Below are 23334 nucleotides of genomic sequence, written 5' to 3'. Positions count from 1 at the left end.
GCTGTTTCTGAAGTGCTTTTTCTCTCAGATTTGTCAGTTTATTGCTTAATAGAGAAGGTACAGTTCCTACTAATATTTAAGGTGAAGGATACAGAGCTCTTATTCATAGTTTTCTTCTTTTTTTGACTAGCACGCAATTCTTTTGCTTTTTTGTCTTATAAAGCAGTACAGCTCTATGTGACAAACCAGCCATATCCTTCAGCTACAGCAGAATTAATCTTTCCTTCAGGTGCTCGGGTTCTGCTTCAGTACTTTGTTACCCACTGTTCAGAATGGTTTGTTTTACTTGTTTTGCAGTGTCTTTCTGATTTGTCTTGTTCTTAACTTAAGATGGTCTTGTTGTTCTATTCTGTTTGAGTTAATTCCCAGCTATGTCACTATCGTCTGGAGACTAATAGCTTTTTTATCTATTACTTGTTTTCTGAAGGGTAAACTGCCCCTAGAAGAGTCTTAGTGATGGTGCCCTGGAGATTACTTGCTGGAAATTTTTTACATCCCAACCTATCATACATGCAACACTAAAAAGGAAGCAATGCAGAAGCGCTTAGTGGATGATCTGGAAGGCATCCTTTTGACAGAAATATAGAAGAATAATTTGAGATTCATGAGTGTTGTCTTGAGTTTCTGGAAGGATTTGCTTAGACCTGAGTGAAAGAAAATCTGCTTCATATGAAAGAGTTGTGGGAAAAATATGACAAAATAAAGTAAGCCTCAATTTTTAAAGGTATATATGTAGGAGGGAAGCACAAAACACTTGAAAATCTTGGCCTCCCACCTTCTGTAAAAGGAGGAATGTGAGGGTAATATTTGCCAAAAAGAGATCTGTTTCTGATTAAAGGAATCTTAGGCTTGATACAGATTCTAGGGATAGTACAACAGAAGTGCATCAGCTCCTAATATTGAATTGTATGTTTGTTCAGTATCACTTAAATGTGTAGTTCGAGAGATTCTTTGGACTCCTCTTAGATAGTTAAACTCTGACTTTCAGAGGCAGTTAGGTACTGCACTCTTCAGCGCTGTGTGAAGACCAGGAGAGCACTATCACTTTGAATAACCAGCAGTGCAACTTGCTGTTTTATTTAGCTAACTATGAAGACTTAGGTCTCGACACACTAGAATCTTGAAAACATTAAAAAAACCCCAGAACTTGAGGAAGTTCCCCTCATTTCTGGGGGAAAAAAAAAATCTGCTTTATTTACTTTCTTGTCCAACCTAAACTTTATTTACTTCTTTGAAGCACGTTACATAAAATAACACATGAAAAATGCTACTAAATACACTCATGAAAATACTACAAATTATGACTGGAAAAATGGTAAATATAAGATGTGGAATTGTACTGCAGACTAGTTTCTTCACGCATTACTCACGAGTATCCAAAAATGAGTGTTTTATAATCTCCTCTGGATGAAATGATTCACTTTGATTGACTATAGAGGAAGCATAAACAGCCAGCTCAGACTGTGTGCCTAACTTCACGGCTGTTTTATGATTTAGATGTTTTCATGATTTAGAGGATGTGAAATCTGCTTGAGGTACTGTTCATTTCGTTTGTTGATTCCGTCTTTGGAGATATTCAGGAACTGTCTGGACATGGTGCTGGGCAGCTTGCTCCGGGTCACTTTGCTTGAGCAGAAGGATTGGATGAGATGACCTCCAGAGGTCTCTCCCATTCTCAACCGTTGTCTGATTCTGTGACATCTTTTGAAAAAAGATGACATTGCAAGTAGAATGTAGCAGTATTGTTAATTAGTAAGAAGAAAGGTGGCCTAATAAAGTAAATAGCATGATACCATTTTCTTACAAATTTCTTTAGCCAATACTAGCTCTGGCTTCTCTGCTCAGCAGTCTTTGTGGTGCTACGCTTTTGGCTATTGAAAGAAGGGACACTCAGGAATTAGCTGAATATACATCTGCTTAAATTAGCCAGGTAATGAAAAAGAAGAAAACATACATGACTATCAGTGGTGATTGCTGCTTACATTTGACTTAGTATGTACCTCATTCTGTTGAGGTTGCTCATACTCTGAAATCCAATAGTTTAGTGGATGCGGAATTTTTATGGCACTTTCTCTGTTTGTCTCCCTTTCTTTCTCTAGGAAGACGTGCCTTGTGAAGAGGCATTCTACAGTGCTCTTGCTACTGCAGGTTCAGTTTCCTCTGTGTATCCCCTCTCTTGATTTCTGCACTGTGCAGTATCGTATGTCCCTGTTGCCTAGGGATTCCTCATCTCCTCTTCCATCACTATGTTGGTTTTTCTAAAAAACTGCATTCTTATTTGCAAGGACTGAGAGGAACCTCAGGTAGTTTCTTGTAACTTAAAGGGATTTTCATCTCAGTAATTTGTGCTAGTAGACAGGTATTGGACACCAGGGCATAGTGAGATTGTCAGACATTCATCGTAGGTTTTGGTTCAGGTGGATTTTCTAAGCAATTGCATAGTTACTATATATAGAAAAAGGAATTGTATTTGTCAGTTTGCTTTTTAGTGCTATGAGCCTACAGTTAAGTCAGTCATGTGCTGATGTGGTCCTGGTCTCCTTTTCCTACTTCAGTGCTATATTCTCCCATGGATGATGTTCTAGCGTAGTGCTTTGTAGTCACTGTGGTAGATTTTATATTTGGTCCAAACACGTTATAGTTTAAACTTTTTTCTGTTATTCTAACTGCTGACGTACTGGTACTAACAGGAGTAGTGTTTATGTTTGGGGTTTTTTTTACAGAGAATGTTTTCCAACAGGTATGTTTTAAAAATACAAATTCTCCTGTTGTTTGGGGGAAAAAAAAAAAAGTAGTATAGGTTTAGTGCCAAAATATACAGTAACTTTGTATGCTAATATGGAAAAGTTGGGGCAAACCTGACCCTAAAACAATAAAAGTGGTTTTTTATTTTTTTATTTCCTTTTTTCATCCTTACTTCTTACTGTTAAAATTTTGTTATCTAAATTCTCCTGCCTTTTCAATAGTCAATAAAAAAGGCAAAACAAATCTCTCCTAACACTCCCTAATAAAATTTGTGCTTAGAGAACAGCATCACTGATTAAAAACAAGGCATTTTGAAATACTTATTTTTTTATTATCACTGGCAAGCAATGTCTCTTTATGTAAGTGAACAGAACACTGATTTATCTGAGCACTCTTCATTATTGTTCACCAAATTCTTAAATAATAGGAAGTGGAAAGAAGTGCTTCAGCAGATTCCTCTTCCCCACATCTGTGAAAGTAAAACCACAAAGTGTAAATTATAGTAAATGTTCAGAGATATCTGGAGAACAGTGACTATTGTTTGCTGAAGAGTCTGACAGAAGTAAGCTATTGTGGATATATCCTCTTTTTCTTTATATTTAACATGGCATGTCTTTGTTGCTTCATGGAGATTGTAATCTTGAATTTCAAACCCCTGCTTCTGGCCCCTTGCAGAGATGTTCCTCAAGCATAGATTTGTGCCTGAATCTATCTTATCCCTTCCTTCTTGTACTCCTGCTCAGCACACACAAATTATTCTTGCAAATGCACTGACTGTCTTTGAGAGTTGTATGTTTACACTTTGGTCATGAGACTGGAGACAGTTCTTCATGAAAAAGTTCATTGGACTGTTATTTACATCTGGACTACATCTGTGGCTCATCTCTGGGTCATCTTGTCCTGAGGCATCCAGGGAGACAAAATAGTTGCCCCTGCTGTCCTACCCCTGCCTAGATAGAGAACTCCAGGTGGGTACCTATTTTGAAGCTGCTGGGATGCTTACACATGTTTTAGCCACTCCTTTCTCCTCAGCAATTCGAGTTCTACAAGTCCACAGATAATATAATAATAAGTTTATGCTTCTGTCAATAAAATCTACAGGGATACTAATGATATGAGTGTTAGCTTACAATGTCTTGAGTGAAGTAAGGTATGACAAGTCAAGAACTTGAACTGAAACATGTGAATGGCACCGAGTTGATGACAGAAACCAGTGTCTTACGGGAAATGCAGCTGCAGTCTGGGGGTGTTCAGTGGAAGAAACCTCCCCCCAGCTTGCAAGAAATCAAGCAAGGAAGGAACAGATGGTGCAGAATTGGGTGCAAGGAGTACAGCTCCTTCTCATCCTCTCCCACTATCTTCCATGAATTAACCCTAATGTATAGATAGGTGGCACTGTGTTCTTGGAGATGTCAAAACCAGAGCTTCACCTCCTATGGACATCCAGTAGTCTATGACACTGTTTGCAAGGGCAGAGGTGCTCTTCTTGGTGATGTAGTCCTTATATGTCACAGCTTTAATAATACATTCAGATTATATGTTTTGTTTGGAGAAAATATTCTGTTACTTCTGGTCTATACATTTATTGAGTAATAGTCTTGGTTTACAAAGGCTGCCATATTTCACCTCAGGCTGCGCGTTTCATTTGAAGATGCTTCATTTGTGTGGAGGGGAGAGATCTGGTAAAGAACACATCTACAGCAGAGGGATCGTACCACATTCTGTTGATATCCGTACAGTTACATAATTAAAATAATGGAATTGTATCTATTTGTTAATTCCACTTTTCCTGCAAGCTATTGTTCTAATGAAGGCAAGATGGCAGAAAGAGTTGAAGCTATTTGAAAGATAAATGGCCAGACCCTCCGCTGGTATAAAACAGTTGTTGATCTACTGATTACAATTAAGCTATACTTTACTGGTTCACAGCCTGTTAGATTTTCTGAAAGACTGGAGTGCTTAAGTGAGTTGAACACTTAATTAATTAAGCTGAGCTAGAAGGCGGCTTTCTTTGGTCTTATTCTATTAAAAGTTTAAGTGAAGTTATTGTTCAATTCATTAAGAGCAAGTGTTTATAATATTCTTTGCATGTACTACTGATAATTACCTACCTGAAGCTAATATCTTCATTTTCTTTTCCAAGTGTTTTTTCCTTAGGTATATCTTTATAGAAGTAAGATTAATACAATATTAAATGGAAGGTGATATTTCAAGTACATTACAAAAATCTGTAGCAATTCTGTTTGACTCCCTTCAGGGCTGAAGAGTGCACAAACAAACCTTGAGAAAATACAGGGCTATTTTCGTTCAGTGCAGCATCTTATCATGGGACTATTCATGAAACATATTCTAGGTGTCCCTTCAAGGAAATATTTAAGCCTCAAAATATTATTCTGGTTTTATCTGTATTTATCCACATTTATCTGATAAATAATTTAATGTCACAGCATTAGACAAGTAGGGTACTTGCTTAGTTGCTTGATTATTTTTTAACAACGCTAGGTAATCTGAATAGCTTCTTTCATAAGATGCAAACATCTGCTAAGGGACAGTAAAAAGCTCACTATATTTAGTCCCTAGAAAAGCAGGCTCAGAACTGACTTCGTAATCATTTTTGATTGCCTACTTAGTGAAAAGTGGTGTAGAATTGTTTTTGCTCTGTGATCCAAGGGTATCTGTGCACTGTTTCTGAGAGGTCTACAAAACCCAGGAAAAACACAGCTAGCTCCTGTAGGCTTAGATGTTCTCTGCATTGTAGTTAATTTCCATAGGAACATTTTTAGAATTGAAAAAATTAAGAGAGGTTGAAGGCCACTTGCTAGCCATCTCATGGGCTAGAAGCTAAAATCAGCCAGTATCAAACTGGTAATTGCAAAGTTTCGGTTTGCTTGAAAAAGTAAATGTAATTAACTGTTGGACTGCATTATACATTGCTGTGGCAAATTATCCATATTTGATTTATATAATCTTGTGTGCTTTATTTCACTGCAACTTGCTGTTTTACACAAGGAAAATTCCACATTTCCTGTGTAGGATGCTGTACTAGATTATGAAAATAGTTTCTTCTGGCCTTAAAAGCAATTAATCCATGTTCAGCTCATTTTTATCATAGTCTTTGAGCAAGTTGCATACCACTCCTGGGGTGTGGCAGTGAAGCAAATAAGATGATTTACTCCGTTTCCAGAGGTCTGAGTTGGCACTTTCCTCCAGACTTGTGCTTTGGACTGTCTCCATTTGACCCAACTGCAAGTGAGAGCTAGGTTCTGGGGCTTTGGACTCAAAAGTGTCCAAACATGATTCTAAAGGTATCACTGTTTATTCTGTCATTTTTCGTAGACAGCATTGTGCCACTCTGTCTGATGTGCCATCTGATGTTCCTGATGTGGCTATGTACCTAACAGTCTCAAGTAATCTTTGAATTGCATCTCACTTCATCTGGAGAAGACTTATGAAATGCCAATATTTTTGTGGGCACAATGGAGAAATATGAAATTCAAAATAACTGAAATGCCCAAGTTTTTTAATATGTTTCTTCTGTTACTTTTTTTTTTTTTTAAAAACAAACACTTTTTGAAGACAGAATATGGATCAAGACAGCATAAGAAGAATCAAAATGAAAGACACCTTTTTTTGTTTCATTGGTAAAGCATGCAAAACTATTTCAGGAAAGACTATAAAACTCCAGTAAGTGATCCTGGAAGTTTGTGACTGGCAAGGCACCGATTTTTGAAATATATGTGACATGTTTACCGCTAGCAAAATTGAGATTGATGACATATGTTTTTCAGATGTCAAAAAATGGAGTAAATAGTGTAATGAAAATATAAATACCAGTTTTATTTATGCAATTCACTTTTTAATTCTACATGGGGTTTTAGGAAAAAAAGATTATGTATCTGGGAAAATATTTGAATTGCAGAATGTCACGAAGTATTTTAGTTTCATTAATTTAGTGAGATTATGAAGTAGACAGCTAGATAAATCTAAGCTACATGACAGAAATGTGGTTTTTTTTCTTTGGTTCTAAAATAGCAGGTGCTTGAGCTGAAGATACAGCAGACCTAATACCTAAAAAGCAGTATCAGCTTTTATGAACAATATGACAAAAGTATCTGGAAAAATGAAAAAAAAAAAACACCAACCCAACACCCTAGCCTTCTCAAAATATAGATTTGAGGGGATGCAGCCAAGATCAGATTCAGCAAAACATAATCAGACAACCCTCCCTTCCAACACACTGTAAGGCAGCAGAAGTTACACTGTAAACTCAAAACAAAGCTGAAAGCAGTAGCACAATCTAAAATAATACAGTTTTTATGGAAGTGAGCAATAAGTATAATGAAAACCATGTGTCAAAAGACTATGGTGCACTACTCTTCAAGCAAATGAAAATTTTTTTTTTTAGAAACTAAAATACTGATTACTTACTTCAATGCATTTTAAGGAGCACTTTAATGAACTGGCAGTGGTTGCTCACACAGAATTATGTGCATTTTAGAGCTCTTCAGGACATATCGTTAAGAAATTCTAAGCCCATTCAGATAGATTTGTTTCTAATATATTCATCCAGTTAATTATGATGTAAAATACATGAAAAAGACAAAGGTAGAAGGCTGTATCTCTGGATGCCACTATGACTTAAGAGAATGAAATATACTTGTACACTACAGTGATGGATAGTTGAAATAAAAATTATACAGTAATACTATTGTATGTGTACCAGAAAAAGCTTATTTACAGGCACACATTTAAAGGTCAAAAGAGATGAGTAAGGTCAGAAGAAGACATCTGTTTTGATCTTCTTTATAAAACCCCATGGATTTTTTGCCAGTTATTTCTGCCTTAAGCCTGGAATTTCTGTAGAGCAGCTCAGGTCATCACATTTTTTCTTCAATTTTCTAGTAGCATAAGTACATAGAAATGTGATAATGTGAACAATGACAAACCCTTTTCTGTATTTGTGACTAAAATTATCTCAAAAAAGGGCGACAGGTCCTGCTGCTGCTTTTGTTCCCTCTCTAAAGCCACATTTTGTCCCCTTTGCATTGAGCTTTACATTGCTCTGGCATTTGGTGTTTTGACTGAAATAATGCTGAGAGCTTTGGCTTCCATTAAAAAACTTCTTAGAAATATTTACTTTGGACTCTGGTATCCTGTTTACTAAATTAAGAGATAACATCATTATCAGAAATTGTAAGAAAGCAACTTTTTAGACTTATTTGTAGGATGCCACTAGGACTGAGGACGATGCTGTGTATTGACATTAGGACCTAATGTAGGATGCCAAACTAAAAAGTGTCTTTTGTGGTTCTGTTTTTTCTCTTATTCCCCAGCCTCCACAACCTATCTATTTATAACTATTTTTTCTGTCATTCAGTAGAGGAAATACTTCAATGTGAACCATTTTGATACTGAACGAAGTTAAAAGTTTTATACTTCCAGTAACGTAGATTAATTCCACTCTTTCCTGTGCTAGAAGTCCTTATATTTTCTTTGATTCACTTGCAAAATCTTCTATTTCCCCCAGATTTTTGCTGAAATTTCCACTGTGCTTCAGGATTGATAGGTATGGTGCACAGCTGGGGAGTAAGTTTGCCGGTGTAACAAGAATGAGCAGACTTGCATCAGCAGGTCACTATTGAAACCCACAAGGACTGGCAGCAGAGATTGCCTCCTAAGAAGTTGTTTTGTTTTCCACTCAGTGAATGTGCCACTAACTAATGGCAGAGAAATGTTGAAAATTATTTGGCTTTTCTGAGATTTATGAGCCAAGTTCATTGTTTTGTTTGCCTGGTTTATTATAGTTGAATGGATAAAGTACTATTACTGTTGCACTTTGAGCAAGAAGTTAAGGCCAGAATAGTCAAAACATTACTCATCTGATTGGATTACCTCAATTTTATATGAAGGAACAAAATTTGATGTTCTTTTTAGAATGTGGATATGTGTAACTCTGGTTCAAAGTATAGGCGTGTAACACCAAAGTCTGTGCCAATATATTATCTGTCTCTACAATAATCTTCCAAATAGCTGTTTCTGTAAAACAGAAGTGTTTCTATTTTCATACATACTCATTATTCTGTCCAAGTCAAATATTGAAATGGACAACATGAAATTAGTGATTATTACTTGGTCTCAGAAATAAAATATATTTGACATGATGGAAGTATCTGGGGAATTTGTAAACATGTCATCAATGTCTAAATATCAGTTACTTGACATAATACCTACAATTTACTTTGTTTTCTGCTTATAAGCTCCTTGGGAATGGAAGCATTTTTTCATTGTTCCTTGCTTGTTTAGACAATAACACAGACCAGCAGAAGTCATTCCAGACAGGGTTAGAGCACCAAGCTACAGCTAATCCTACAGCTGCTTTCCGTAAGGGCTTGTACTTACCCCCTGGTATCTCATATAGTTGTGGCCAATTAGGTTCCTGCAGGCTGAAATTGCCACAAAGAGCATCATACCTTTTCACTACCCATCCTACTACTTGCACAGAAAATCAGCATCGCTGAAGGCTACTGTTATGATTTGCTTCAATCTTCTTTTGCTCTGAAAGCTTGGGGTGTCTCTACGTATAAATATTGAGAAACAAATTTTTTAGCACCTTTCTACTTTTTTCTTCCCTTTCTTCTTTCTTTCCTCCTTCTTCATCTAACCCTAGATGGATATTGCAGATCATCGCTAGGGAAAGGCTTTCCAAAGGAGGGCCATTCTGCATTTCACTCTGAAGCACAATTCAGATAAAAAAGAGTTGCTGGGGTGAGGAATTTTCCTTGCCAGAGACGTTTACAGAAGCTGTTCTGCCATGAGGTGGTAGAACTTTGCTCTGGAGTCAGAGATCTGCAACATCGTTGGAGAATCCTGATATCATGGTGGTTTGTGGGCTGAAAGCTGCGCAATGTTACTGCTGGTCTGTTGATTGAGAGACAGCTTAGAATTAGGAACACTAATTAGATCCAGAAGCAAGTATGGATACATCAGAAATGTACAGCCCTGGAGTAATGTGTTCCTAATACTCATATGAAAAAAATAGGGATTTGTTTGGCTTTCCTTTGCTTCTTCAGTGAGAGTTAGAGACAGAGTAGGAATTACTGTAGCAAGCTGTTGGTCTGCGAGAAAAAGATTCTCTTTTTTGAATTGAATAAATATCACAGTGAAAACTTTCCAGACTAAGCCTTTCATTAATTTCTCCATGTAATCTTAATATATTTAAACTCTTTAAAATGTTATGCTGCAAAAAAGTTCTCCCCACGTGTAATTTTTCCCCAAGTGAAGTGCATACCTTTCAAATTATAAACTTTCTACTTGTCCTAGGAAAATCCTCACTGTATAAATAATTGAACTCATCTGCTGTGTACACAAGTATTCTTTCTCTAGCAGTCTAAAATATATGCCTAAATACACATCTTGTACGTAGTACTTTAAATAGTAATTACTCCCGTGAAGTCACTGGAAGCCCTTAAAAGGATTTGACAGTTCCCCCACAATCTTTCAGTGAATGTAGTAGCTGGGCTGTGCAGTGCTACATCCACTGATAATTCAGCAGCTGAGGAACTCAGCAAAGCCTGCTCCAAACTTCTCAGCTGTTGACAGGCTTGACTTGCTGAGAACAGTGGTTAAATATAGCACAAGCGAGCTGAGCTCAACAAAGTCATTGCTGTAACACTGTGTGAAGAGACCAGAAGAGGGGAAATACAATCTGAGAACTAAACTGCCAAAGCCTAACACCACCTAGCAACAGTTGAAAAAACTTTTAAACAAAAGTCTGGGTGAGACACAGGCAGAGTATACCTCCTGCTTCTTCTGCCTGGGATTTCTGCGAGAAGCAGCTTCGGTCTTCTGTTCTCTACCCCGTTTCCTTCATTACTTCAGCTGCTGGTAGACCTAGAAAAGTGGGAAAAGTTTCTCCTTTGTGTTCTCCTGGGCTGGATCAACCTACTACTGTGGCACGAGCTGCTGCGTTCTTGTAGTGTAAAGGATATATTCATAGGTTCGTGTTGCTGACAGGTAAGACTGAGCTAACCACTCTAATGCATTCTTTTTTAAAGCTATTATCTTTTCTAGTGACTATTGTCTCTTTCCTTCTGCGAACAATCCTCTGCATGTTTTGGAAACATCAGTAGACGAAAGCTAGGAGACAGGTTTTAGATTTTTTTTATGCTTTCATCGCAGAATAACATTGCTTAAATAACTTTTGCAGTTCTTAGAATGAGCATAATCAAGTAGCCAGTACTAATACGAAAAATGTATATAGATTTTGACATGTCGTACTTATATCTGCTTACATCTTGCATTCTGACAGAAGACAAACCAACATTTAAGAATAGAATATATATCATCCCTTACCAGTGATAGTCTAGCAGCTATTAAAACCAGTGACAGCCTGTGTGGTAACTAAGAGGAAACAGCCATTCAGTAAGGAATTATCTGAATACTTTGTGACCCAGTGCATTTGTACTTTTTGTTTCCTTACTAACTTCTAGCACACAGGCACACCTGGTGCCTTTCATACTGTCCTTGTGACAACAGTTCTTGGTTCTTCATCTTGTACTTACTTAGAATATTGTTCTCTGCTCATTTGATTAGCTGTAATGCAACCATCCTAAAGACTGACCTTATGTTTATTGTACCCAAATGTGCTTGAGCTGGGTCATTGTTGTTAAAGCGTTTGTTTCTTTTAGCAAAATAAATGAGAAACTGGTTCTCAGATGTTTTACCAGGACAGCAGAATGGAAGCCAATTTGTCTGTTGGAAATGCATATCCTATGGTCCTATATGGGACCACAGGATATAATGGTCATGTAATTTAAGGGAAGAATTGCTTGGTATGATTTGCTTTCTCTAAACTGACAAAAGCTGCTTGGTCAGTTGAAGAATGAATCCCCCCCCCCCCCCCCCCGCCCTGTCTTTTAAAGATCTCATTTTCTCCAAACAAAAGAAATTTAGTATGCATGAATTTTGAAAGATGTACTGATTATAAATTCATGTGCAATGTGAATTCAGTTATGAAGGCAAAGATTTAAAGAATGCACTTAACCCCATGAAAAATCCCTGTTCACAGATTTCTGTAGAATTGTCTCAGATGAAAAATATTTATCCTAAAGAAGGATTGGACTGACTGAGTCTATGCTGACTGTCTGTGGTGTTTGACACTTCTTAGTCTCTGGACTCTGGGACTGTCTCAGGAAGATGAGAAGGTCTTGCTTGAGCTGAATAATTCATCCCTGCATACTATATAAATGACATCAATACCACAGCAGGGACATGCTTACAGATTGGATTAAATAGAAATACTCTGAAACAACTTTGACTTGGTGGCTAAGAATGCAACTGCCTGTGAAACAATAAGATAAATTAAGTATTAGAATGGAGGAAAAATCTTTTATTTCATAGCAATGGGCACACTAAAGCACTAAACATGAATACTTTTTGGTGGCCATGATTTAATGTGGTAATCATTGCTGTGGAATTACTACAGCACTATGGTATCCCAAATTTAAATCTCAAAAGGATACTTTGGTGTTACTTTTTAATTTAGATGTATATTGAGAAAGTTATTTTTTCGTAAGAAAACTGTACAGTAAGAACTAAAACTGAGACAATATGATTGATAGAGTTTTTGTCATCTTGACATTAGAGTGAAAATTCCAGTTTCTTCTTTTGACTGAGTTAATTGGACATAATAAACTGGAGAAATGGCAAATTTGACCTTCTGAATACACAGGGATGACAAAATCTGGGAAAATGCTATACTATTGTCTGCTTTTTGGTTTTGGTTGTTGCTCAGCACAATGTATGGTTTTACAGTTTGGCTTTTCTTGCACAATTTACTTTTAGCAAAGTTTTTAAAAGCAAAAGTTGAATTTATTAGACTGATAACTATCAAGTGAAGTGACTTGAACAGGCTGATAGCAACTTCCATTTCTAACACATGGAGTTGTGGTTTTACGTACATCTGTCTTCCTTTCCACTTCAAAATGGAGGAGAAGGCTAAAATTACTCTTCTCAACAGGTGTCCACGAAGAGGCTCTGGGATTTTCCAATCAAATCTGTGGAATATGTAATGTGGCTATTCAACAGATGGTTTCATATTTGAAGAACAGCCAATTCTGCTAATGACTACAGTGATATCAAGCTCAATTTTATATCGAGTCAAAAAGTAATTTAGGTTTTGGCGATACACACCATTGTAGAGACTTTCTTGGAAGACAAGTAGACATAGCATACCCATTTATTTACCCCATTATAGTTTTTATTTTGTTTGTATTCCCATAACTGTGGAATGAATGGTGCCTTTCATGGTGCTAAAGACTCTGTATTCCTCCCAATCTGAATCCACTTCCAAACTCTGCCTGTGGCTCATTCTTTCACCTTCATTAGAGCAATGTTATAATTTATGGCCTCTTCTAGCCAATCTAGCCACAGCTAAAGTCATCATCTTAACAGTGTTTTGTCATCACCTCAGTGTTTCAATCTCTGTAGAACGTCTGGTTCTTTTTAACACCAAATTCAAAGGCTTGAAATTCATCTTCAAAGCTCAGTACTGTTCTGTCTTTGCCTGCATCTGCCCTGATTTTCCCATACTCCTCCCACTCATATCTGGTAGACCTTCAGCTGTGTGCTAACTGGTCCATCCTCTATGCTACTGGCTTTAGTAAGCTTGAAATTGACCTAATGACATAGGAGTTTTCTGTAGGGACTCTCACTACATGTAGCACCTGACACTAAAGTCACGATAAAACTAAACTTGTCTACTACCAGAGCTGTGTTGACCCGTGTAGGACTCCTGAAGATGTAGCTGTGCTTCCTGGAAGCAGCTTGTGGAGTATGTGTAAGCATATTGGGAAATCTCTGCTTTTACTGGTGTGCCCTGTTTTGTTCCTCTGGGTCACAATTTCACCAGTATATGTTCCCACATGAAAAGCTTTTTACTCATACAGGTGTATCAGTAAAACTCCTCCTGATACAGGACCTTTCTGTTGGCATATATTCCACGCATGCTTAATTTAAGGCTTTTGGTAATCTCATCTAACTCGGTTGAGGTACCCGCAGGCATAAATTAAGAGCGCGCCTCAGAGCTCTGCTGAGTCAGAGGCCAAGTTTATGCCACTGAATTCAGAGTGGGATTTCCTTCAAGTTTAATAAGATCAGGTCTTAGTGTTCAATAATTAACAGATAAATTTCCACTCCCCTCAAGAGCATTTAACAACATGGATCGTCTATATTTCTGTCTAAATGAGTTTTTTCCTAAGAGACATTTTACTTTTTCTCCAATTTCCTGTTTCTTTTCTTCCTTTCTCAGGGTCTGTTGTTGCAGTTTGCTGTACTATTTTAATATATAAACTGAATTTGGGAGCAGGGATTTTGTCCTTCTACGTGTCTAAAATGCCATTTAGAGAAATAGAGCTATAATATGTGCGAGGAAGCCAGATAAAACAACAAGAAAAAGGAGAAGGAACATTCATATTTCCTTTTTCACCAAAAATATTTAGTATATAAAACCTATGATAAGAACTGAAAGCTAGAAAGATAAAGTAGTGTATGTGATAAAATACTGATAATCTGATGTATAGAAATGTTTAAATATATCTTTACAAGAAGCACAAACACCTGTACTTTTCAGCTTCATCATCTTATTCTGGTGCTTTTCATTTTTAGCCTTTTCTCATTTCATTTTTTCAATGTTTTCTACTGAAAGTTGTTTCCTAATTTTATACAGAATACTGAGCATTTTTGGGAAATACAGGTTTTTTCTTGATATTGGAGGATACTGGGTAACTGAGGAAAGAATTATTTCATAAATAATTAAGATTTCTTAACCTCTCTTTAACTAACTGTCTCAAGTTAGTGATACTAGAAAAATAAAGCATTTATAACACAGTCCTGTACTTATTCTTTGAGATACTGTTGTCCAAAGGACTGGAACGATTGTGCCTATTTCCTGGTCATGTTGAAGATTGTGTGATGCTTAATGCATTTGTGACAATTATGCCTTTCTGGATACTTGATTAGATTTTTTTTCTTTTATTTTGGGTCTTTTCATCTACTCCTTCAGTTTCTGCAGATAATCTGCACTTGCTGTATTAGTTTTTATTCTTGCCATCATAGCAAACTAAGTATTAATATCAGTGCAAACACAAAGTCTTCCTAAATTGGGGCAGTTATGTGGGGTTTTTTTAACATTCAAGATGTCTTTGTCCTATCATTCTCATTCTGCTTTGGCTGTACTATATCTCTAAATCTTTCCCACAAGTAAAGCGTGCAAATGCTAGCTGTGAAGATGATATGTAAGATTACATAGATTGTGGTCTCCTCCAAAATGCTTTACACAGTCCACAAACAGAGACAATTACTACAATTAAAAGCATATATCATAAAAATGCAATTGCATTTCATTTTGAAATCATTCTTCTATAGTTACACAGCTGTTAAAATACGTGATTTATCCTGGGCTGTTTAATGGGTGGTGTTCTGAGGTGAAGAAATGGCAGTGCTTCCTGCCCCTGCCCCCCCCCCCCTTAATAGAAAATTGCTATATGTGGTATTACAGAACTGAGAAGAACATGAGGAATTCCAGCATCCAGTTCCTTAATCTTGCAGCTCAGTAAGAGCTGAAACTTAATCAGAAATGTATGTATGTTTGTGCACGTGTGCATGCCTTTTACAAGAAAAGCAATGCCTTTTGGCATTACAGAATGCACTGCTGAAGCAGTGGGACAAACACATCCGAAGGACAAGGAAATAATAGGCTGGAGCTTGTACTTTTTCCCTTAAATGGGCAACCCATCTCGCTGCTGTGAGCTGACACAAGCAAAAGGGTGTGTGAATCTAAAAGATTGCTGTACGTTGTCCAACCGAGTTTCATTTCAAAGCTGATAAAATGAGAATTAAAATCTTAATTACCTACGATGTGGCTCATTCAGATATAAACCAGTGGGGTTTTGGAACAAGAGCAAAAACCTCAATGGATTTATAAGAAACTTTTTTTTTTAGTTTGATGTATATACTTTAAGAGCTCTTTAATACAGTAAGGGTTGCTTTCTTTGCTTTTCCTTTTTGGGGAAGTGGTGTCAAAGTGTACAATGTTTTGTGATTTATGCTGTTCAAAAGTTTTTTCCAGTGCATATGTAAAAGTAATACTTTGGAAGACAAATCCATTCTAGGTTTGGGTGGAGGGAGGTATCTAACCAACCAGTGTGTTATGGCTGTGGCTACCAAGAGCTACAGCTTCACCAGCAAACTAAAAAAAAACCTGAGAAAAAGTGGATTCTGTTGAAATAACAGGATTTTTTAAGAAACTGGTTTTAAGACTGCTCCTATTTTTCAAAAAAGTCATTGAAAATGAAAGCTCACGTGTCCTTGTTAAAAGATTTCTCGTTAGAGTTTATCAGACTGCTTGCATTTTTCAGAAAATACAAAGCAATGAACACAACAGAAAGCAGGAGACTGCTAACATCAGTGCAATCGAATTGCTGCCAACTTGCCTTGTTTATCTAAGAGATCTCTGTGAAAATAAGGTCTTTCCCACACATGCATGAGTCATAGGATGTAATGGGGCTAAGCAGGCTTGCTTCAGCTTTCTAATGTGCACATATCTAAACTAACCTGTTTTAGTGCCTGTTCCTGTAACTAAATGAGATCTAGTTTGACAACAGGAAGGGAGAAGTGGTGGTGAGTTCATGGCGCTATTTCAGTGCAATAACCTGAATGCTAAGGAAACGATGCAATTTCCATTTATTGGGAAAACTCAGTTACTGTGACAACAAATATACACTGAAGAAAAACATATACAATTTATCCTCAAGTTCAAATTTGTGAATGTAGTAGATAGGATATTTATAAAATGTCACATTGTCCAGTTGTGTGACTCAAAGAACATTTTTACCTTCAAAATATGTAATCCAAATTGTCGAAAAAATACCCCTTTAGAAGCCGTAAGCAAGGACATAAGTGAAAGGATGGCAAAGCACATGTGGTTAACCATGACTGGTCCAGTGCTGGGCTGACTGGAATTTTTTTTTTTTCAAGTAGGCATCTATTTCTCAGGTTAGAGCTATTCGGTTCCTGTATCTGTCATTCATACTTATCCCCAAAAGCTCACATCTATTTCTTAGGCTAAAGCTATTCAGTTCCTGTGTCTGTCATTCATACTTACCCCAAAAAGCTCACTTGTCCCATCATCATAATCACAAAACCTCTTGGATCTAACTTCTAAGGTAAAGGTTACAGTAGGTTTCTATAGTGTCTTATTTCTCTCCTTTGATTCTTCTATGAGGACTTCTGTAATAAAAATGAATTATATTCCAGTAGATAAGGATTTCAGTTCCTCAATCTGATGAAATTCTTTAGAAAAAAATAAACATTCTGATTTTTGTCTCTGGGCAGGAGACAGAAGGAAGGGAACAGTGCCATGCCAGATGTCCTCAAGCATGTAAAACACAGCACAGAACGAGATATCTCTTCTGCATGGAGGGACAGACATAGCAGCAGAGCTCCTGAGTGCCAGAGGAACCATGTCTTAGAAGGCAGCTGGATATGGGAACCACTGCTGCTTCAAGTGGCAGGAGCCAGAAACTAGAATCCAAGCCACAAAAGCCATCACGTTGCAAATAGTAAAAGGCAGGATCACAGTGGCATGCCCTCTGAATGAGAGGTGCCACTTAAGGAATTATAGAACCAGACTTTAGGTGGAGGGAGCTGAAAGATGTTGTCCGGTCTCACTCGGAGTAGGGCTAACTCCAAAGTCTGATCAGGTTGCTCAAGGCTTTGATCATTTTCAGTTATCTTGAATATTTTAAATTTTTCATTATTCTAAGATCTCACATCTTTTTTTGGTTCACAAAGTTTTGACCATGGCTGGCTGAGGAATATTTTGCTGGACTTTTTACAAGGGCATGTAGTGATAGGAAAAGGGGCAATGGTTTTAAGCTGAAAGAGGATAGATTCAGATTAGACATGAGGAAGAAATTCTTCACTGTGAGGGTGGTGAGGCACTGGCACAGGCTGCCCAGAGAAGCTGTGGATGCCCCATCCCTGGGAGTGCTCAAGGCCAGGCTGGATGGGGCTTTGAGCAGCCTGGTCTGGTGGAAGGTGTCCCTGCCCATGGCAGGGGGGGTTGGAACTGGGTGATCTTTAAGGTCCCTTCCAACCAAAACCATTGTATGATTCTATGATAATCTGTGTATCGAAATTCATACACTGTATAAAAGACGGCTGGAGAGATGGTTGATAGTAACATGAATCACAGGCCTTTGGCACTTTCAAAATTACAAAAGAAGCAATATCTTTTGGGTTTTTTTCAGTTTGTTATGTTTGATGTGTTCTATCCTAAAATAAGCAGAACAACAACCAAAACACTTCTGTGTATTTTTCTATCCTAGTTTACTCCAGCTTTTAGAATGCACACCCTCCTCCTCCTCCTCCCTGTCATATTCTGCTTGAAAGCCAAAGATTTATAATTAGGATGCTGTTAAGGTGCCATCTGTCTGCAAAAGAATTCTGCAGGTTAAGTACATTCTCTCTTTATCTTTCCAAGTAGTCCAATAACCTGAAAGGCTAGCGTTGAGTAGCAAATAAAGAAAGAAAATAAGAGATGCTGCTTTTGAGGAGGGAAACCCTGGAGCCTGCTTCCACTGCTGAGTTCACTTTTCTTACTGAACATCTCTTTCTAATTGTATCCTAATCAGGAACAGAGCATGATGCACATATGGCAAACAGGATTCCTAGACGGAGTTCTGGTTAACCTGAGACTAGCTTAGGCCCTTTTGGCTTAGAAAAGCCCTTGGCTGTGGAAGCACGTTTACTTGGTGGCAATTACTGTAGCATGAAGCAAGGACAAAGAAGTGGCTTTGTGGCACTCAAAGGGATGTGGCAGGCCCTCTTTTCATCTAGGATTTCTCATACCTGTTAAGAATAACCACTGAAGACAGATATTATTATCTTTAGGTGAATCAGTGAGTGATGTTTCTAAAACTGGATACCGTATAAAGTTTTGCCATCATTAATAGAGATAAGTGGAATAAGGCTAGGGATTTTCTTCGCTGTGAGGGTACTGAGGCACTGGGCACTCAGGTTGCCTAGAGAAGCTGTGGATTCCCCATCCTTGGGATTGTTCAAGGCCAGGTTGGATGAGGCATTGAGCAATGTGGTCTAGTGGAAGGTGTCCCTACAAATGACACAGGGGTTGGGTTTAAGGTCCCTTCCAACCCAAACCATTGTATGATTCTATGAATTCTCATGGACGGTGAAGTACAGAGGTCTCAGCAGTGCTTGCTGCAGAGAGGAACTTGAGGAGCTAGTATGACTTGCACACACACAAAGGTCATACAAATTACCCCTGCAGCTGCTTTAATAAAAAAAGCTGCCATATGCTCTAGCAGTGGTTGAGTTAGTGAGAAAGTTAGTGAGATTTAGGAAGAAGGGATCATGCTTTGAAAGACACCAGAACAGGCTGGGACAACAAGAAGTGCTTCAGCAGGAGGCTAGGAAGCTTAGTGTTTTAAACCTAGGGGCCTTTACACCATGGGTTAACCAAATGGCAGCATCTTTAGCTACCCTGCCTTCAATCCATCTGGGCAGTGTTTTTAAAAGTAGCTTATGGATTAGAGAAAAAAATAAGGAAACTGATTTTTCTGCTTTCAGAGAACATATTCTTAAAACCCAAATTATTTTAGAACAGTTTTTTTATTAGAAAGATGGAGGGAATACAGTCTAAGTACCTTTGATAGAGAAATTGATCTATTTGTAAATAGAAACATACAACAGGATTGCTGTGGTATTCAGGAGCCTGGGACGACCTGTTCAGAGCCCTCTCTGTGACAGTGACACAGCTGCCTGGCTCCAAGAAAACAAATTCCCTGCAGTGATACTAGTCTCTAGCCCCTCTTCAGTATCACTACCAGTCACACAAACTATATCACCACAGGTCTCTGAGAGCTAAGGAAGTGTTAGAAAAATACATGAAGTTAGCTATAGACAGTGTAATGACTTTCTCCTTAGCTTAGATAGCACAAAGGAAACACAGGAAAATATCAGAAATAAACTGAATAATCTATGTAAGTGTTCGGTAAATACCCAGAACGTAACAGTTTATAACAGTTTGTTAAGGAATAAGTAGATTGGGAACAATTCTACAGGCACTGGTGTCAAAATGAAAAATCCCTCCAAGACAGCAGTGAGTATCTAAAAATGCTTACAGAGAGGGTTAATTTAGATACATCCAGCATTAGTTGTATAAACAATGGCTAAATCACACTGCAGGGAAACAGGCTGTAAGAGTGACAGGACATCTGATAGATTGCTTATTAAACAAAAACACTTTGCTAAATTCAGGTCCCCTCTCCAAAGTATTCATGCTATATTCTAATGTTGTTATTTATCCCTTTTAAATAATGTTACCGTAAACTGTGAGGTGCTAGGTACCACACCAGGGCAGAGGAAGGCTGGTTAAATGGCTGGCTTTCACATCAGTGACTCCTTGTAAGAGTCTCAGCAAGCTATTTACTTCTACACTTTTAATAACACCTGGGATCTTACAGGAATAAATATAGTAGTGACTTTGACACCCTGAGATGTTGCAGTATTGAACATAATGTCAACAGCTTTGAATAGCCCTCCGTGGAAACCAGCTTCTGCTGGGAGAAGTAGGAATAGGAGTTGTATTAGTCTGAATGACAAGAATATGTATTTTTAGAGGCGCTCTGCAGAGGGAAGCATAGCTGTGTCCTGAGTTGTGGATAGCAAGAAATCGGCTATACTGGTAAAGCACAGCAGAAAAAGGAAAGAGGAGGACCAGGGATGTGACCAGGAAGCCATACCAAAACGGAAATCAAACTAAGTCAATACTAAGATGTTTCAGGAAAAAAACCATTCCCTCAGGCTGAGTTGTACCAGAAGTAATTCATAGGACAAAGATGGTGCTGTCAGCTTGTGAGCTTCTTGTTATTTTGGGAGTACTCAGGACAAGCTGCCTGGTACAAGGAGGAGGCTGCTGGGGTGAAAAAAACCAGCTTGGAGGAAAAAGGACTTTTGAGGGAAGGGCTGGGCAGGTGGTGACTGCCCAAATTAGCTGGTGGTGGGGCAGCCAGCCCCAGAGCCACTGTGGGGCTGGGGGAGCAGCCACACAAACCCCATGTACTGGGCTGGGGAGGAGAGAGTGCCTGGAAAACAAGTGTCCTGCCGTGCTGCCTATCTCCTGCAGGAACAGCAAGCAGCTCCAGTCCTGCCTGCTTTGTTACAGCAATGGCAGCAGCTCAGGCGACTGTCATGGCAACAGAGATTTTTGATAAGGATTTACCCTAGGGATTAGATGGCGGTTACATGACTCTGACTCTCGGCTTCAGTTAAAAACAGAGAAGATTAGAAAAAGACAGTCTTGATGGCTTCAAGAGAGTTGAAGTCTATGAGCTATGGATGATCTGATGCCATTATGTATTGCCTTAAAGTCTCCTGAAATAAAACTTTGGGTAATTATTTCAAGATTTTGAATGTGTGTGGTTGGCAATGCCAGTAACGGAAGGGACGGTGAGTCCAAGAGCAGGGCAGAATCCCACACTCATGTACGTGGCATGGCCCAGAAGAGGCAGGCCAAGGTTTGCAGCCACAGCTGCTGAAACACTGTCAAAGGCAACACGGGTCTACCACACCGTGCCCTGTCACGGTGTAACGACAGCAGCAACTGCAAAGGCAGGCCCAAAGCTAGTCCAGATCAAATCAGGTGGTCAGGAAATTATTTCTTAGTTTACTTGAGAGCCTTTCCAGCCTTTTCAGGGGGGTAAATAATGGGGTAATACATGACCCTTCCTTGGATTTCATGAAAGGGAGGTCAGGTCTTGATTGAGAGCTTCCCCTGATAAAAGGTGTGAAATATGGGAATCCCGAGCAGCCACCCATGTACCTGGGTGTACCAGCACAGGCTTGGATAGGGAGAAAACTGCTCTGCGTGTCCTGCTTTGCTGGGAGGGGCTGCGAAAACTGTAGTCCCCACTTGGGGTATGATGCAGGGAGGGGATGTGGGAAGATAGGAAAAACACCTACAAAAAAAGGGTTGGGAAGAATGAAAATTGAATTTTGTTAAGCTGCAAGAAAAGGGAGTGGAAAGGAAAAGAAAGCAGTGGCACCCTTTTAGGTGATCCCAACTAGCTGTAGGAAATCACTTAATTTCACTCAAAAAATAGGGGCCCACATTAACAACATTTTGAAGGCTTGAAAAATGCTAGGGTGTTGCATACATACCGTAGTGCTGTACGGAAACATAGCAGCATTTCAGCAAATGATTTAGCATTGTGGATAGTGGAGCTTCTCCACACGTGTACAACGGTAGCACCCATTCTCTACAAAAAAGGCATACTATTTTCAGCCGGTGATGAGTTCAAAAGGTTTGTTTAAAGTCTTAATAGTAAATTGTAGCATATCAGGGTTTGTTGTTGGGTTGTTTTTTTTTAATTTTGTGGTTTTGTTTTATTCTTTGTTGTGGTTTTGGATTTTTTTTCCTTTTATAGTGAAAGAACAAAGTTAAACTCTCAGGGTTTGGACCGACTGTCTCAAGGCTAAACCTAATCTCTAAGCTCCCCTGGACAGCCTACTTCATTCTTGTTTTCCTGATGTAAAAACAAGGGACTCTGAGGAACAGACAGCTAGTAACTTCATTTCAGGGTGGTCATTTGGTCACTTCTTGAACCAGGCAGCGTGAGATGCTTGAACACAACTCAGTGTGTCTTCTCCAGAGGATACATATATATCACATCTCTGATGTGTCTAAGCTCCCTTGGCCTCTGTCCAGGAACATCCAGATTTCCTGACTCATGGCAATGTACCCTGTCTGGTTGTACTTCATTAGCAGCAGCTCAAAAATCAGAACAGTATTCTGCTGTTGCATAAGTTTTTCCAAGCGATAAACAATAACACTCCACCACAAGCTTTATTATATTTATCTTGGAATTCAAGATCCAGAAGAGACTGCCTCTTATTATTATCTTTAATAGCAACCCCAAAAGACTGTAAGATGTTATTCTTTAATAAATATTTTCAGGATAGCTTAATATCTTATTAATTAATGTTCCTAAGAGGAAGAATAAATGCTACAGAAGCTATAACAAGCCAATAATTTTTCTTCCAGCTGAGAAATGTTTATGATTTTTTATTGTCAATTTCATTGTTATATCAGCACTTACACACTAAAACAGTGAGGGGAAATATAAAGCTACAGCAGATGAAAATAATTAGTAGGAAAAATTACATTTTATAGGAGTAATAGCATACCTTTCAATAAGTCCTATTCTAAACAGCTCTTCTTGACTTGCATTCAAGTATTTGTTTAAAACATTTTAAAAGCAGTAGCATTATCAACTGGCTTAAACCAGGTTTGAAAATAAACAGTCCATGACTATTACTGGGATTCATTAAAAGAAAACTCTGTCTGACTCTCAAATCTATTTTGGAGCTACGACTGCGCCACTCCCGTGGTTGTGGCATGATGCAGCTGCTCTTTCTTTAATATTTTTGCTGACAGCTACAGCTGACAGATAACATTTCAGTTCACCCCAGCATCAACCCTATCTCCAGGCTCCCTTACTCAGACTGAAA

General features: G+C 38.3%; 1 protein-coding gene across 1 annotated transcript in view; it reads left to right on the top strand.

Annotated features, from left to right (window-relative positions):
* The first annotated feature begins 10275 nt into the window (after positions 1 to 10275).
* The window catches only part of FILIP1 (filamin A interacting protein 1), a 109300-nt gene continuing 96241 nt past the window's right edge, over positions 10276 to 23334 (top strand). Inside the window, exon 1 of the mRNA XM_037392392.1 lies at positions 10276 to 10758. The gene's annotated coding sequence lies outside the window, so the exon portion shown is untranslated. The remainder of the gene's footprint in view (positions 10759 to 23334) is intronic.

Source organism: Falco rusticolus, chromosome 6 (genome assembly GCF_015220075.1).
Source record: "Falco rusticolus isolate bFalRus1 chromosome 6, bFalRus1.pri, whole genome shotgun sequence".
Taxonomy (NCBI): domain Eukaryota; kingdom Metazoa; phylum Chordata; class Aves; order Falconiformes; family Falconidae; genus Falco; species Falco rusticolus.
This window is presented reverse-complemented; position numbering and strand designations above follow the sequence as displayed.